The 16,750-nt window shown below is 43.5% G+C and overlaps 1 protein-coding gene across 7 annotated transcripts in view; it reads right to left on the bottom strand.

Moving 5' to 3' along the window:
• The window catches only part of TRIQK (triple QxxK/R motif containing), a 152,196-nt gene extending 136,293 nt beyond the window's left edge, over nucleotides 1-15,903 (bottom strand). For 3 of the 7 annotated variants that reach the window (XM_045004914.1, XM_045004915.1, XM_045004917.1), the window contains exon 1: nucleotides 14,943-15,471. The gene's annotated coding sequence lies outside the window, so the exon portion shown is untranslated. The other 4 variants (XM_045004910.1, XM_045004912.1, XM_045004911.1 and 1 more) reach the window with 4 other exon arrangements.
• Between the last annotated feature and the right edge of the window lie 847 nt (nucleotides 15,904-16,750).

Here is a 16,750-nt window from a genome sequence, read left to right as displayed (position 1 = left end):
TGGCACAATATCTAAACGAATATTTTGCCTCGGTCTTTAATGAGGCTAATGAAGGGCTTAGGAATAGTGGCAGAGTGACTGATGGGAATGAAGGTGCGAGGTTGGAAATTACAGTATCCGAGGTAGAAGCCAAACTTGAACAGCTTAACGGTAGTAAATCCAGCGGCCCGGATAATATCTTCATCCTAGAATATTAAAGGAATTGGTGAGTGAAATTGCAAGCCTGTTAGCGATAATTTTTAAAGAATCTCTAAACTCGGGGGTTGTACCGTTTGACTGGAGATTAGCTAATATAGTTCCTATTTTCAAGAAGGGGAAAAAAGGTGACCCGGGTAACTAAAGGCCTGTTAGTTTAACATCTGTAGTATGTAAAGTCATGGAAAAAATATTAAAGGAGAGAGTAGTTACGGACCTTGAGGTCAATGGCAATTGGGACAAATTACAACATGGTTTTACGAAAGGTAGATCGTGCCAAACCAACCTGATCTCCTTCTTTGAGAAAGTAACAGATTTTTTAGACAAGGGAAATGCGGTGGATCTAATATATCTTGATTTCAGTAAGGCATTTGATATGGTACCGCATGAAGAATTACTGGTTAAATTGGAAAAGATGGGGATCGAAATGAAAATCCAGAGGTGGATAAGGAACTGGTTAAAGGGGAGACTGCAGCGGGTCGTATTGAAAGGTGATCTGTCGGGTTGGAGGGAGGTTACCAGTGGAGTTCCTCAAGGTTCGGTTTTGGGTCCGATCTTATTCAATCTATTTATCACTGACCTCGGAACCAAAAGTAGGAGTGGGCTGATAAAGTTTGCGGATGACACGAAGTTGGGAGGTATTGCCAATTCGGAGAAGGATCGGGATATCCTCCAGGGAGATTTGGATGACCTTGTAAACTGGAGAATTAGTAATAGGATGAAATTCAATAGTGAGAAGTGTAAGGTTATGCATTTAGGGATGACTAACAGGAATTTTAGTTATAAGCTGGGGACGCACCAGTTGGAAGTAACGGAAGAGGAGAAGGACCTCGGAGTCCTGGTTGATCGCAAGATGACTATGAGTCGGCAATGTGATGTGGCCGTTAAAAAAGCTAATGCGGTCTTGGGATGCATTAGGCGAGGTATTTCTAGTAGAGATAAGGAGGTACTAGTCCCGTTATACAAGGCGTTGGTGAGACCTCATTTGGAGTACTGTGTGCAGTTTTGGTCTCCCATTTTTAAGAAGGATGAATTCAAACTGGAACGGGTACAAAGAAGGGCCACTAGAATGATCCGAGGAATGGAAAGCCTGTCGTATGAAAGGAGACTTGAGGAGCTCGGTTTGTTTTCCTTAACCAAAAGAAGGTTGAGAGGAGATATGATTGCTCTCTTTAAATATATCAGAGGGATAAATACCAGGAAGGGAGAGGAATTATTTCAGCTCAGTACTAATGTGGACACGAGAACAAATGGATATAAATTGGCAGTCGGGAAGTTTAGGCTTGAAATTAGACGAAGGTTTCTAACCATCAGGGGAGTGAAATTCTGGAACAGCATACCGAGGGAAACAGTGGGGGCGAAGGACCTCTCTGGCTTTAAGATTAAGCTTGATAAGTTTATGGAGGGAATGGTTTGATAGGATAACGTGATTTAGTCAATAGGTCAATAACGTGCGACCACTGGTAATTAGTACCGAGGGTCAATGTTGGGATATTGAAAGTCTTTTTCCTGAGTGTCTGGCTGGAGAGTCTTGCCCGCATGCTCGGGGTTCAGCTGATCGCCATATTTGGGGTCGGGAAGGAATTTTCCTCCAGGGTAGATTGGCAGTGGCCCTGGAGGTTTTTCGCCTTCCTCCGCAGCATGGGGCAGGGGTCGCTTGCTGGAGGATTATCTGCTACTTGAAGTCTTTAAATCAGGATTTGGGGACTTCAACAGCTGAGTCAAGGGAGAGAATTATTTCAGGAGTGGGTGGGTCAGCTTTTGGGGCCTGCATCTTGCGGGAGGTCAGACTAGATGATCATAATGGTCCCTTCTGATCTTAAGTTCTATGATTCTATGATTTCTGGACCTCATACCAGTTAGCAATGGGAAAGTTAGGACATTTGTCGAAGAGAAACCTTCCATCTCTACAATGAGAGCATTTAATGAGTTGCTATAGGGACAGGAAGATCTACTCAGAAGCCATAGCCCAAAATAAAATAGTCCACTTTAATATCCTGAGTGCATGTCTCTAAGCCAGGGGTCGGTAACCTTTCAGAAGTGGTGCGCCGAGTCTTCATTTATTCACTCTAATTTAAGGTTTCACGTGCCAGTAATACATTTTAATGTTTTTAGAAGGTCTCTTTCTATAAGTCTATATATATAACTAAACTATTGTTGTATGTAAAGTAAATAAGGTTTTTAAAATGTTTAAGAAGCTTCATTTAAAATTAAATTAAAATGCAGAGCACCCCAGACTGGTGGCCAGGACCTCGGCAGTGTGAGTGCCACTGAAAATCGGCTCGCATGCCGCCTTCGCAAGCATGCCATAGGTTGCCTACCCCTGCTCTAAGCATTAGGAGTTAGCACACACCCTTGGCTAGAGTCAAAAGGAGAACATGTGCTTCAATATTACCATAAGATTTTACTGGGAATGGTTGGGGGATACAGTGTCCGAATTATTTCCTTGTAGTTTCTACATAAAACAAAGAATACCAGGGCATTCAATAACATAAATCTAGGCCAGCTTGCATCAGAGCAAATAAATGAGCAGACAAAATACAATACCAATATCAGAAATCTAACAAAGGCTACTCTCTTCCTGGTACTATCATTTTGTTCCACCACTACTATACCCGACGCCCTATTACCCTGTAAGCAGGCTTGAAGACCAGAGGAAAGCTATATCAATTTTGTGTAGGACTTTAATTACAATTGTTTCCATTTTATTGCAGTATTATGAGTGTGTAAGGCTACTCCGCCCCCCGCCCGCCCCCCCCCTTTGCTGAGACCTTTTACTACTCTGATGGGCTTTCATACAGGCTGTGTTAATGAAAATTGATACTAACATACTACAGTGGAAATGTCTAAAATGAAACTATGTCAGCTCAGAAACACAATAAAGGTGTTCAGGCTAAAAGTGGAAAAGCCTCCCAACATTATTCTTTGCAAAGAAAACAGAAAAGAAATCAGAAAACCAACTAACTTCCCAGGGAACAAGGCATCAAGTTCAAGGCCTTGGTCCTTTGTGTTAAGGTGTAAATGGGCTGGGCCAGGGATATCTTAAAGATCACCTCATACTCTGGGATCTCAACAACAATCAACAACTTTGCTCCTTGGTGACAACAGAACTGTCTACTGCAGGGGCGGGCAAACTTTTTGGCCTGAGGACCACATCAGGTTTCTGAAATTGTATGGTGGGCTGGTTAGTGGAGGCTGTGCCTCCCCAAACAGCCAGGCATGACCCAGCCCCTGCCCCTTATCTGACCCCCCTGCTTCTTGCCCCTGACATCCTCCCTGGGATTCCTGCCCCATCCACTCCCCCCCGTTCCCTCTCCCCTGACCATCCCCAGACCCCCTGCCCCTGACTTCCCCTCACCGCCCCATCCAACCCCTCCTCTCATTCCTGACTGCCCCCTGGGACTGCTGCTCCATCCAACTACCCCTTATCCCTGATCGCCCCCAAAACCCCTGGCGCCCCATCCAACCCCCCATCTCCTTCCTGACTGCTCCCCTGGGACCCTTGCCCCCATTCAACCCCTCTGTTTCCCGACCCCTATCCACACCCCTGCCCCATGACCACCACCCCGAACTCCTCTGCCCTCTATCCAACCCCCCCACGTCTACTTACCGTGCTGCCTGGAGCACCGGTGGTGGGCGGCGCTACAGCCACGCCGCCCAGAGCACAAGGACAGGCAGCTGTGCCACCCAGCTGGAGCCAGCTATGCCACCGCGTAGCACAGAGCACCGGGTCAGGCCTCTGGTCTAGATAATACTTAGTCCTGCCTCAGCACAGGGGCCTGGACTAGATGACCTGTCGAGGTGCCTTCCGGTCCTACATTTCTATGATTCTATTAAATAAAAAGTTGACATCAATCTTATTACTATAACATTAAAGTTACAATGGCAACCACTCAGATGGCAGGAAATGCAAAAGTTCAGGATCCCCCTAATAACCAGAGATCTCCCATGTTGCTCAGTGACACTCGAGTTACTAGCAATATTAAATGTAACCAAGTTTGTCACTCTGGACAAGTTACTTCAGGTATGTCTACACTTAAAACTCCACAGCGCTTCAGGGAAGACACCACTATGCCAACAGGAGAGCTTCTCCCACTAATGCTATTAATCTCCCTCCATGATGGGGAGAAGCCTCCCGTCGACATTGCATTGTGCAGGAGGTCAGACTAGATTATCATAATGGTCTCTTCTGACCTTAAAGTCTATGAGTCTATGAGACATAGTGCTGTCTACACCAGGCATTAGGCCAGTATAACTGCATCGCTCAGGGGTGTGGATTTTCCCACAACCTGTGAGATAGGCAAGTACTACCTTAATAGGCAGCAGGTTTAAAACAAATAAAAGGAAGTTTAATAGGCAGCAGGTTTAAAGCAAATAAAAGGAAGTTTAATAGGCAGCAGGTTTAAAACAAATAAAAGGAAGTTCTTCTTCACGCAGCGCACAGTCAACTTGTGAAACTCCTTACCTGAGGAGGTTGTGAAGAGTAGGACTATAACAGTGTTTAAAAGAGAACTGGATAAATTCATGGAGGTTAAGTCCATAAATGGCTATTAGCCAGGATGAGTAAGGAATGGTGTCCCTAGCCTCTGTTCGTCAGAGGATGGAGATGGATGGCAGGAGAGAGATCACTTGATCATTGCCTGTTAGGTTCACTCCCTCTGGGGCACCTGGCATTGGCCACTGTCGGTAGACAGATACTGGGCTAGATGGACCTTTGGTCTGACCTGGTACGGCCGTTCTTATGTTATGTACTATTATCCCCACTGTACAGATGAGGAACTCCTTCAGTTTCCCGTCTATGAAAGGGGACAAATAACGTTTCCATCCTTTTTCTTTTTAGACTATAAGGCAGGGTGAGCAAACTTTTTGGGCCAAGGGCCACATCTGGGCGGGAAAATTGTATGCAGGGGCGGGGCAGGGGTACAGGAGGAAGTGTGGGAGCGGGTGCGGTGTGCAGGAAGGGGCTCAGGGCAAGGGATTGGGGCAGAGGAGGGGTGCGGCAGAGGGCTCAGGGCAGGGGGTTGGGGTGCAGGAGGGGTCCGGGGTGTACAAGGGGGCTCAGGGCAGGGAGTTAGGGTGCAGGAGGGGTGCACAGTGCAGGCAGGGGCTTAGGGCAGGGAGCTGCGGGGCAGGGTGCAGGAGGGGTTCGGGCTCTGGCCTGGCATCGCTTACCTAAAGCGGCTCCAGGGTGGCAGCAGCGTGCACCCGGGCCAGGGTAGGCTCTCTGCATGCCTGCCCTGTCCCCGGCCCCGCGCAGCTCCAGGAAGTGCTGCGGCCCCTGGGGGAGGAGGGGTGGAGGGCTCCATGTGCGCTGCCCTTGCCGCACCTCCAAGTACCTCCCCCAAAGCCCCCAAAGTTCCCCATTCCCAGCCAATGGGAGCTGTGGGGAGCAGTGCCTGGAGGCAAGGGCAACGCACAGAGCTCTCTGCCCCCCCACCCGGAGGCTGCAGGGAAGTGGTGATGGCCACTTCTGAGAGCGGCGCGGGGCCAACAGTGCCACGGGGGGCAATCCTGCGGGCTGGATCCAAAGCCCTGAGTGGCCGGATCTGGCCCGTGGGCGGTAGTTTGCCCACCCCGGTCTACTGCAAGAGTGAAGGCCATCGTTATAGGAGACTAAGGGCACGTCTACACTGTCCCACAGTCCAGACTATGGGGTGGGGGTGTGTGAATATCAGTGTGCTTCTAAGTGCAGCACTGTAACTCCCTTGTGTTGATGCTGTGGGTACAAACTGAAAGGTTCTTAGGTCACATTAAGATCATTCTTTTTAAGGGGATTACATAAATGTGAAGTAGGAACCTTTTAGTTCACATCTTCAGCATCCACACACAGAGGAGTTACAGAGCAGCACTTCGGTGCACACCGCTAGTCACACACTCACAGTCCAAACTGCAGGGCAGTGTAGACATCCCCAAAGAGACTTCTCAGAGGCTGGTCCAAGATTGTGGAGCTCATAATAGCAGAAACTGCCTCAAGACTCACTACTTTTCCAGTCCAACTGCAGGTCACACTTATTCTACTCTGCCTTCATAAACAAACTTTATAGAAACAAAAGCAAAAATTCACTACTGGAAAATTTCTCTCTGTGGAGAAGATTACAAATGGAACCTCATGACAGATGATATTCAGTTTGTTTAATTTATCCTCGGAAAGCACTCAAATACCACAGTGAGGGGCATGGTATCAAAACCAGAACAGCACATAGAGAGAAAAGAGATGTAAGCAGAGATATGCACAAGTTAAATTGTACAGGAACTTAAAGGCAAGGACAAGGAGAGTAAATTTTATATAGAAGGAAATGGCGTTGGTGAAATTATCTGAAAGGGACTGATAAGAATGGAGCATTGAGTAGGATTTTGGCAACAACATTTCGGATGCATTGAAAGGGGCAAGGCTAGTCAAGAAAACCAGAAAGAAGGAGATTGCCACAGATGAGGCAAAATAAAATCAAGGCTTGTTAAGGATTTTGGCAGTAGGGACAAGAGGTAATGATTGACTTTTCACCTGCTATATAAAAATGAACAGCAGGATTTAGTTACAGAATTTACATGGGTAATAGTTTTATAATCACCTAGTCATTTTGAATGTGAGAGACAGGGAGAATGTTGGTATTATAAGTGTAATAGAAGGAAAGAGGCATTCCATTGTTGCCAACATTGAGTGCGAGTTTATCATGAAAAATCCAGGTATTGGAGAGGAAGTCGGAGATGCAAATTTTATTAGAGGGGAAGTCACAAGTGAAGAAGTATTGCTGTGAATTATCAACATATAGTAGGAGTTAAAGCTACACAATGGCACAAGGTTCTTCAGAGACAAAGAGGCTAGAACAGAGGACTGTGAGGAACTAACAAAGAATGGGAGGAAAGAGGGGAAGGAAAAGTCACTAGTCAGGTGCTCAGGGAGTGGCTGAATAGGTAAGATGCAAATGACAGTCTAATTTTTTTGAAGAATTGTGAAGTGAAGTAGTGAGCTCATTTGTACCAGTATGTCAATACACAGTATGTTCTTCTAGCTACCAGCTACTTCATGGCAGTGATGATGTCTGAGCTCTTGACAACAGACTGATAGATTTGCTGCAGACTGTGGATATACTGAGCTCTTTCCTGTATGAGTACAGAAACATACTGTTCCCTAGCCTTGAAAATTACTTAGGGAAATGGTGCAAATTCTATACAGTCCTTCTATGGTCAAGACATAGAATTTAACACAGTCTGTACAATACACATTTTCTGTGTACAGTAAATGGCAGAATGCAAGTGCTCTGAATTCTTGACTCCATTATTTTGTTCTGCATATATGGTTATGTTTTAGTACTCTACCCACATTTAGATCATAATTTCCATGGATATATATAAACTCACAGAAAGACAAACAGGCTCTCTTTACATGTAGAACTGGAAGAATTCATCCAACAGTTTTGCTTTGTAAATCATTTCAGATCTATTCTATTAAAGCCATAAAGGATATCAGCAAGTGCACTGGGACCTTTTGTATGAAGTTATTATGCTTTGTTACTTTAAGAGGTTACTAATATTATTTAATCTCATGGAATACTTAAAAAAGCTACTTCAAATTTAAATTAAATTTTTATCTCTAACTAATGGCTATACACTGATTTTCCAGATATTCCTATACCTATCTGGCCTGGTGGGTTTCTGCATTGCTTTCCTAATTAGATATCAAATCATGTCCTATCTTTCTCAATAAATAAGTGACAAGTGAATTAATTACAGTAGTCGGAGGATGCAGTGTTCACTTTTCCCTCTGCAAATTACAGAAAGATATTTATAATGTTCATAATAGTTATATTTGAACAGTATATGCAAAAAAAACCCATATGAATACACAATTAAAACTGAGGGCCAGATCCTCAGATGGTGAAAATCTGAGTGGCTCTGTTGAAGTCACACCAATTCACACCAGCCAAAGATCTGACCCTCAGATTTTAATCAAACAAAAGTCAGAGAGTGTACATACATATTATTGCAGCAACTTCCATTGCACATTCACACACAATATAAGTAGACCTGCTATACATGTGCCTCTACAGCATTAGAAAAAAAATCACCAGCCTGGCAGCTTTCTCATCCTGCTCAATTGGGAACCACATCAAAAGGCATAACAAGCTCATAGGAGTAGAATATGGACATCCCAAGACCCTCAGGCCCCCTCCCAAAAGCAGCAACTGAAGGCAGAGACAGTAAATCAGGGCCTTCCAGCCAACAAATTCTAAGCTTACCCTCCCAAAAGAGGCTTTACAGTTCACTGACTTTGTAATTCTCTCTACTCTGAATCTTGAGAAAAGTCTTTTTTTCCCCTCATTTGCCATAGGCTCTTGACACCCTCTTCATTCCACCCCCTCTTAACTGTGCAAACCTCCATCTGCCCAACCTTACTCTCCCTACCTATTATGCATCTTAACCTCCTTCTCCTACCCCTCACCCACTTCTTTTCCCATTCTATCTCCCTCTCTCTTTACCCACTCCCTTATCATGCCTCTCTCCCCCCTTCCCCACTTCAGTCCAAGCGCAGCACCACAATCAAAACCCACTCTCTAGAAGGCAGGTCCTCATTTGGTGTAAGTCAGTATAGTCGAATATCTAGTCAAAATTCACAGAGCAGTACTGATTTCAATTGAAATAATCCACATTACATCAGGATCTGGCCCAGAGCTTCTGGAACATGAATAAGAACATATTAACAATGTTTAAAAAAAAAAAGACATTGGACTAACATGACGTTTACCTGCCATCACCCTGTCTGTTTTGCTTTCATGCTTTATCCTTTCCCCTACTTTGTCTTTTTGTCTCGTCAGATTGTCAGCTCTTTGAGGCAGGGATTGATCTTCCTACAGGTTATACACTGACTTGCTTCCTTATTGGGATCTTTGGGTGCTACCTCAACATAAATAATCAAAACTGTTAAGTGCAGTTCCTTTGTATTATATGATAGTACGTAACATAAATCTATGTTGCGTGATCGTGTCTGCAGCCATACTACCTTGATGCTCCAAAGCTAAACAAGAACCCATCTAGGTAACTAAATTCTATCAGCACAGTTTCAAGTGAAATTGTCTTTAAATTGAGTTTAGTAGAAGTGAAGAAAGGTGTTCTTACTCATCATAGTATCCTATTCTCACTCTAAGCTACTGAAGTCAATGGAACTACTCATAGTACATAAGTTAAGCATGTGCATACAGTTTTGCAGGATCAGGGGCCTTCAACAAAGTTTTTAGGTACTGTGTGTCTTTTAAGACACTCCCTTGTCAATATGAAGAAACCACAGGGATGCAGCTGGATCACAAATAAATGTTTTTACTTAATATAAACAGGGCTTTGGAGCAGAGCGCGAAGCAGCTCTGGAGCAGTGGAGCTGCAGGTTTCTGCCTGGAGCAGGAGCGGAGCCGGAGCACAGCTCCAAAGCCCTGAATATACGATTCGCACGATTTTTACAATACAAAACACAGTGAGCACCACTAGAGGGGTCACTAATTAATTACAGGAATACTACCTTATACCCTACACTAGAGTCTTTAATTACATGATTACATACTGTTTTTTTCCACAGGACCCTTTCTTCATACAGTGCGCAAAATGGATGGTGTTTGGTGAATGAGCAGCAATTCAATATTTTGTTTGCTCTTCTGTGTGTGACCTAGGTTATTTACTGCATGCTATTCAAACCCTGCTCTGAAGGCAGCAATATTAATTTTGTGATGGGGTTTTATCTGGTGCTCATTACTCAATATCGGAGTGCTTCGCAAACTAATTGATTTTCATGACACCCCTGTGATATGAAGGTATTATTCCCATTTTACAGATGGAGATCTGAATTATAAAGAGATTAAGGTCAGAAGTGTTAACTAATTTTGGTTGCCCAATTTGAGACACCTACGGCCTGACTTTTGAGAACAGTTAGCATTTACATGTTCAAAGCACAAATTCCAATTACTTCAGTTACAGTTGCAAGTGCTCAACAGTTCTGCAAATCAGATTCCCAAGCACTCAGAAAATGAACAACACAGTTAGCAGCCACCTGTGAAATGTTTGGTTTGAGATTTGCCTGGCAAAACACTGGAACTCTGTGGCAGAGGCAGGGATAAATCCAATTCTCCAGGGCAACATTTAACCTTCAATTAAGCATGAGCTCAATCTTTCTCTTCCTGAAATCCCTGACTCATTCACTACACAACTTCCATTTTTTGCCACACATGCAGAAGATGTCCCACAAGTAACAGCCTCCTTCATTACACAAATCTAATTCATCCCAGAGCATGGTACATCCTGTAACACTGAATAAGTTAGGGTACTGTGGAAAAAATAGTATGTGATCATATAATTAAAACATGTATCATAATGCATACTCACAAGGGGACTAAATTAAGGTTGCACAAACAACCTTAAATCTGGCATATACTAATTTTGTGAGTGCTTGACTCTGCAACCTTAACATTCTTTTAATGCAGCTTTTTCCTACGTTTTTAAAGAAGCAAAGTTCAAAAACAGAAATTCCATCAGGTGGCATCATATTCATACACACATGGGTCATCAGCAGGGCTGGAACTTTTAGATCCAGTACACCCTTCTAACTCTTGAGACAGCATAACCGACAGCAGTAGTAAATTGTTAGTCTCTATATAGACCAGCAACCGGGGAGATGAGACACAGCACTTTGCCAGTGGGGTTCAAAGCATGGAAGCATTGGAGGTTCTCATCACAATAGATAAGAATTTTTTTTTTTAACATGGGCAAAGTAACATATTTTCCCCTGATCTTGTTCTCAAAAAACAGCTCAACCTTATGTTGAAATACACACACACACACACACACACACACACAAAATCAGCCTAAAGCAGGAAATTTCAGTCCCAACGGGTAAAGTTTAGCAAAGTTATAAGCAACTGAAAACAGGGTCTGCCAATGGGAAGAGTCGGGCAACCTCAACGACAGGTGGCAGTAGCAATTCAACCTATAATGAATTTAATGTTAAAGTTAATGTCAAAAGTCGGAAAATTAAATCTTCCTGTTGGGCATATGATTTCCAATTTCTGTCATACATACCACATGAAAGGAACAGCTCTGTTTTCTAAGTAGGTACCATTGTTACATAGTCACTCTTCAGAGTAGAGTTGAACTTTAAGGTGAGATTTGAACAGAGTTGTAGATATGTTGTATACTGAACAGAGAAATGCAGCAGCGGTTTAAAAACAAACAGCATTTAAAACAGGAAGTGAAGAATAACAAAATCACTTGAAATTGTAGTGGAGATAGAGTGAAGTCAATGGGACTAATCAATACAGGAAGTTAACTATGAGAAGCAATTATCATGGGCCCAGTTATCTTTTTTTTTCCTTATTTATACCAAATAGCACAACCCAAAAGAAAATAATGATTGAAACTTGGAAATTTTTTTACACTTTCCATCTGATCAGTATTTCTACTATATTAAAAATTGAACTAAGAGAGTAATGTTTGGATAATTCAGAATGAAAAAGGTTTTTTTTAAATAGATTTCAATGGAGTTGCACCATGTTTTTCCCATTAGTTAGAAGACACTAACCCATAGACAGCACTCCCTACAGCAGATAAATTGGCCTATATGAATAATAATGTCTTCCTTGTTTACGATATTGTCCTTTCCGGTCTACCTTTTGGACCTCCTCTTCCCACTGCCATTCTCCACATTCATCTAGCATCCACCTTTGCTCTGTCCATTCTCTCAAACTTTTCACTTTTGGTGCAAGAACTTTCTCTGCTATAGTTTCTGCCATCTGGAATAATCTTTCTATAGCTATTCAATTTGCCAGCTCTTCATCTATTTTCTAATCTAATTTTATCACTTCTTTTCTGACTATGCCTCCTTATTCCTCTTTACCTCTTTTATTGGACTTAGAGGCTGCATGGTGATGAATTAATAATACTATCACTGTTCTGTGTTTGACACTGCAAGCACAATACAGCAGAGATCACGTCTTCTTTGTTTTGTATAGCACCAAGCACAATGTTGACACTCAAATAAATAATAATTTATTCACATACTGTTCTGTATTTAGCTCTGCAAAGAGTCCTGGGCTATATAAGCTACACAAAATAAAGTTGCATAGTACAACTGGAATAGATGGTTAGCTAGGTGAAATAAAGAAAAATACTACTAAACCTACTGCTTAAGGAAATCCAGAAGAAATGTAAAACAAAGAAATTAGCATCCTCCATTTTAAGAATGCCTGGGGTAAATGTTTAGTCAATCCTCTGAATTATAGTGGTAGGGCTACATACAGCTAGTGAAACAAAAGCACCTGGGGTGCCATGACATTTTCTCATGACCTGCAAACATAATTCAAACTGAAAGAGTAAAAATGTATCTCTAATCATAGGCAGTTGCAGACAATTTTAGGATACTAAGGCTGCATTCATGTGGGTCCTTCTTAAGAAAACACATGCTAGGGCTTTTTCTTCTTTTTCAACCTTTGCCACAGACCACCTAGGTTTGTCATTACATGAAACAAAGTTCCTTTATGAATGGCAAATGACATTTAATTTCATTCCTTGGATTGGGTTTCTGTCTCATCTTCAGCATTAGAAAAATAACTACTCACTCATTCACATGTCAAAGAATATTTCAACACCAAAACTGCATATTAAAGAGCAATAACATGAATTGTGTTTCTTCATCTTCTCTACCAACATTACCATGCTGTTTATACAGTTAGTGCATAATACTGCAATGATATATGAGATCATCAGTATGGTGATGTGAAAACAGTTTCAGTGTCTGTGATTGATAAAGTGTGGAGCTAGTAAAACATTAAAAAAGTTAATCTTTGTAATAATCTCCTGAAAAGTTTTTATATTAATTTAAAGCATCGATCATTTTAATATTTAATCATTGTAGACTTCATTTTAAATGAAGGTATCCATAGCATTGAAAAGCACTTCATTTTTTATTTAAAAAAATGATCGGTTGTATATGCTTCATGTAATTCTCTTCATTTTTTTTATTTAGTAAAAATGGGAACCTGTTAGCAAATGAAATGTTATTTACAAGAAAATACCCATAATATTTTCAGACAGGGATTGTGCCAGAACATACACATTTCTGTAGTTTCACAACAGAAAACACAATCTTGTTTATCAGAAGTACGTATGTACTGTGGTGTATGTATGTTGGTTATTTTGTTGAGTTGGTTGCTGGGAGCGGGGGCGGGTTGGGGGACAAGGGAAGTAGAGATAGCCAGGGTGGGTGAGACATACACTATTTGCATGCCACTTTCTTTATAGGACTCATTCAGATAATACTTTATCTGTGATATAATAGGGAACCAGGGCTGTCCACTATGGTAATTGCCATTATAATCATCCTTTCCCTAGAAATACTCTTTGTAACATTCACCATCCTAACTTCAAGGATAGTTTATAAAGGCACTGCAAAATATCCTATTATAAAAAGCGTATTCTCTGTAATTAGGAACTTCTGTTGCAGAGTAAAATATTTTTGAGCAGTTAATATGAAAAGCTATCCCAGACAAACCACCAAAAAACTTTCCAATTTCTTTTCTGAGGAAAAGGGATGATTTTAACTACAATTCAGTGTAAATTGGGGAGAGGAAGATAAAAGAGAAAATACTATTTGTCTAGTTTATTTTTAAAGTTTTGCTTTTAAATACATTTAAGGTACCAAGAATTGAGGTTCAAAAGCAAAAAAAGCATAGCAGATCTGCAGCACAACGTTGTGAAAGAAAACAGACAAAATGAGTCAACAGAAGTTGGTCCAATAAAAAAATATTACCTCACCCACCTTTTCTCCTATATCCTGGGACCAACACAGCTACAACATTGCATGCTATTCGAAAACAGTAAATCCTACAAGCCAATCCACAATATAATTATGGCACCAAAAGGCTTTGTGGTATTGCAGACTAGTACATAGGCCTTGTAGGGACATGTGTTCAAACCCTGCCTTGGATCAAAATTACTTTGTCTCGCTCTTTCTTATCCATATCACAAAGCTAACCCTGCTTGAAAAGCTCCAGAATGAAAGATGAAGAGCTTCAGTTCAGTATATAAATAATTTGTCAGAGGCGTATGTGGGAATTTGCATGATGCATGCCCCAACCCTAGCTCAAGTTAATATTATTAGTCCCTTATTTTCAATAAGCACTAAACTCAGTCAGGATTTTGTATAAAGGTATACATCTGGCTTCAAGTTACAATTTGCCACCATCAGTTTTGCAGCCAGAGCTGTGGAGCAGCTAAAAAACAATACATGAAACGTGATAAATGAATTCATGATTTGACACCTGGGCTGCTCCCATCACAAGGAGTTCATGGATAGTAGTATCTGAGCTGAGAGGTGAAAACATTATTTAATACTGAACTCCATGAAAATAAACAAACTTACTTCTACTGGGAGATATATTACGAGTTTCAGCAGTATTCTCCATTTAAATAAAAACAATCTTTCTCAAAGCACTATATCCTTAAAGCACATTAAATTTTTGAAGTTTTGTTTTCAGCAGCAAAATAGTTGTTTAAGACGATTTAAAGTCTAATTTTGAGTGGCTTTGTTTCTACTGAGCAGGCTCACGTTAATAAATCTAATTGCTAAGAGAATTTACTATTTGGTAAGGAACAAGGATATAGGGGAACAATGGCCATTTCCCAGAAATGCAGAGTAACTCCCAGCAGAACGATGAGTTGCACAAGCGAGCATTGTTCCTCATCTTCCCTGTGTTCATGTTTAAAATACTGACCTGGGGCGGTGTTTTATCTCTGAGGGCTCCACGTAGGCACAAACCACGTCCTCCTAGGAGGGTAAATTGTACTGATTCAAGATAAACGCGATCATGCCAACCCCAGGGTCTGCCAAGGAGCGTCTTTTGGGAACAATCCCCCACCCCCTGCCCCACAGGGCCTAGCACGTTTTGGGGAGGTGAAGTGACTCTGCCAACGAGCCCCTTTGAGGAGCGCCAGCTAATTCTCTTTAAGCATCAGCCACTGCTGCACCCCCAAAGGCCCCAGTCGCCACAGCGCCAGATCCCGACCGGGAGGAGCCGCGAGCAGCGGGGACGGCTCCGCGCAGGGCAGCGCCCACACCTGCTGCCTCCAGGGTTGAGCTGCCCCGGGCCCCGGAGCCCTGCCGGGGGGAGTTACGGTGAGGGCGGGGTGCGAGTGTACAGAGACTGGCCGGGTGAAGGCCGCAGGGTCAGGGTGACGCAAGTGGAGCGGGCGGGCGCGCTGCACCCGCCAGGCAGCCTGGACCCGAGCCGTTCCGAGCACTACACGCACCGCCCCCTGACTGGCACCATTTCCCCCAGGGCCTTCCCCGCCCGCAACCAAAATGGCCTCCCCGAGCAGGGAGCGGGGGAACGTCACTTCGCCTAGATTGGCAGCGCACCTGGACCAATCGCGGAGATGAGAGGTTCTGCTCGACCAATGAAGAGAAGGCAAAAGTGGAAGAGGGCGGGCCGCCGATGGCGCTGGCCACGCTCGTGCGATGATCCGCTAACGGCGGCGGGACTCGCTGGGTCGAGTCCGCCAGGTGAGGTAACGGCCGTTGGGGAAGCGCAGTGACAACGGCTGCGGCTGGGCCGGCGCGCTCCCTCACCCACCCCAACAACGTCAGCAGCGGCTCGATACCTCCTGGGCTGACTGGGCGAGCTCCGCCTCCTCCTGCCGCCGCTGGGCGGGCTCCTCGGGCCAGGGCCTCCCACTGCAGCGACGGGTGAGCCCAGCCGCTCCGCGCACAGCCCGGGACAGCCCCACCGCCGCCACGGCCCAGCCGCAGAGCTCGGTGGGAGGTGCGGGCTCCTGTCTCCCCTTGGGGAACCCAGCTCCCATCCGGCCTGTTGGGCGCTCAGCGAGGAGGCTCTCGGGGCTCCCCACCAAGGGGCCAGTAGCTGCGCTCTCACGCTTCGCGGGTGCCTGTTCCGAGCCCCGTGGAACATAAGGCCTCTTCGTGACTTAGGTGGGCCAGTGCTTTGTACTTTACTCTAGTTTTTTTTCCCTCAGATCACTTTAATTTCCCACAGCCATATAAATTTAAAGTATGAAACAACAATACAGCTATAGAATCTAGGTTTTCTTTTAAAGCAGCAGCATATAAAAGCTAAAAGCTCAGCACGAGCTTCAAAGAACAAGGACTGAGTGAATTTTGCTGAAGACATGTAATTCACAAAATACGATACACTAAAGCAGTGGTTTTCAACCTTTGTTTCATTTGCGGACCCCTAAAATATTTCTAATGGAGGTGTGGACCAGGTACCTTGCAGCTAGCTGGCTAAGCTGTGCTCGCCTACCTGCCAACTCTGCCTGCTTACGAGGGATCATCCCTATTTTTTAAACTGTTCTTGGTGTCCAATGTAGTTCAAAGTCATCCCTATTTTTCTTTGCTAACATCCTTATTTATAGCTTTCTGGTGGTGGCAGGTATGTATCTGTTGTGTTTATTATATAAAGTGGATAGAACTATAAATACAACCTCCTCCATTTCCCCCCCAAACAGATCAACATGATCAAAAAGCCTATTTCACTGGCATGTTAGTTGAGCTCCTGGCAACACA

The sequence above is a fragment of the Mauremys mutica genome, chromosome 2, assembly GCF_020497125.1.
Source record: "Mauremys mutica isolate MM-2020 ecotype Southern chromosome 2, ASM2049712v1, whole genome shotgun sequence".
Lineage (NCBI taxonomy): Eukaryota > Metazoa > Chordata > Testudines > Geoemydidae > Mauremys > Mauremys mutica.
Note: the sequence above shows the minus strand (reverse complement) of the source record. Positions and strands in the feature narration are given on the sequence as shown.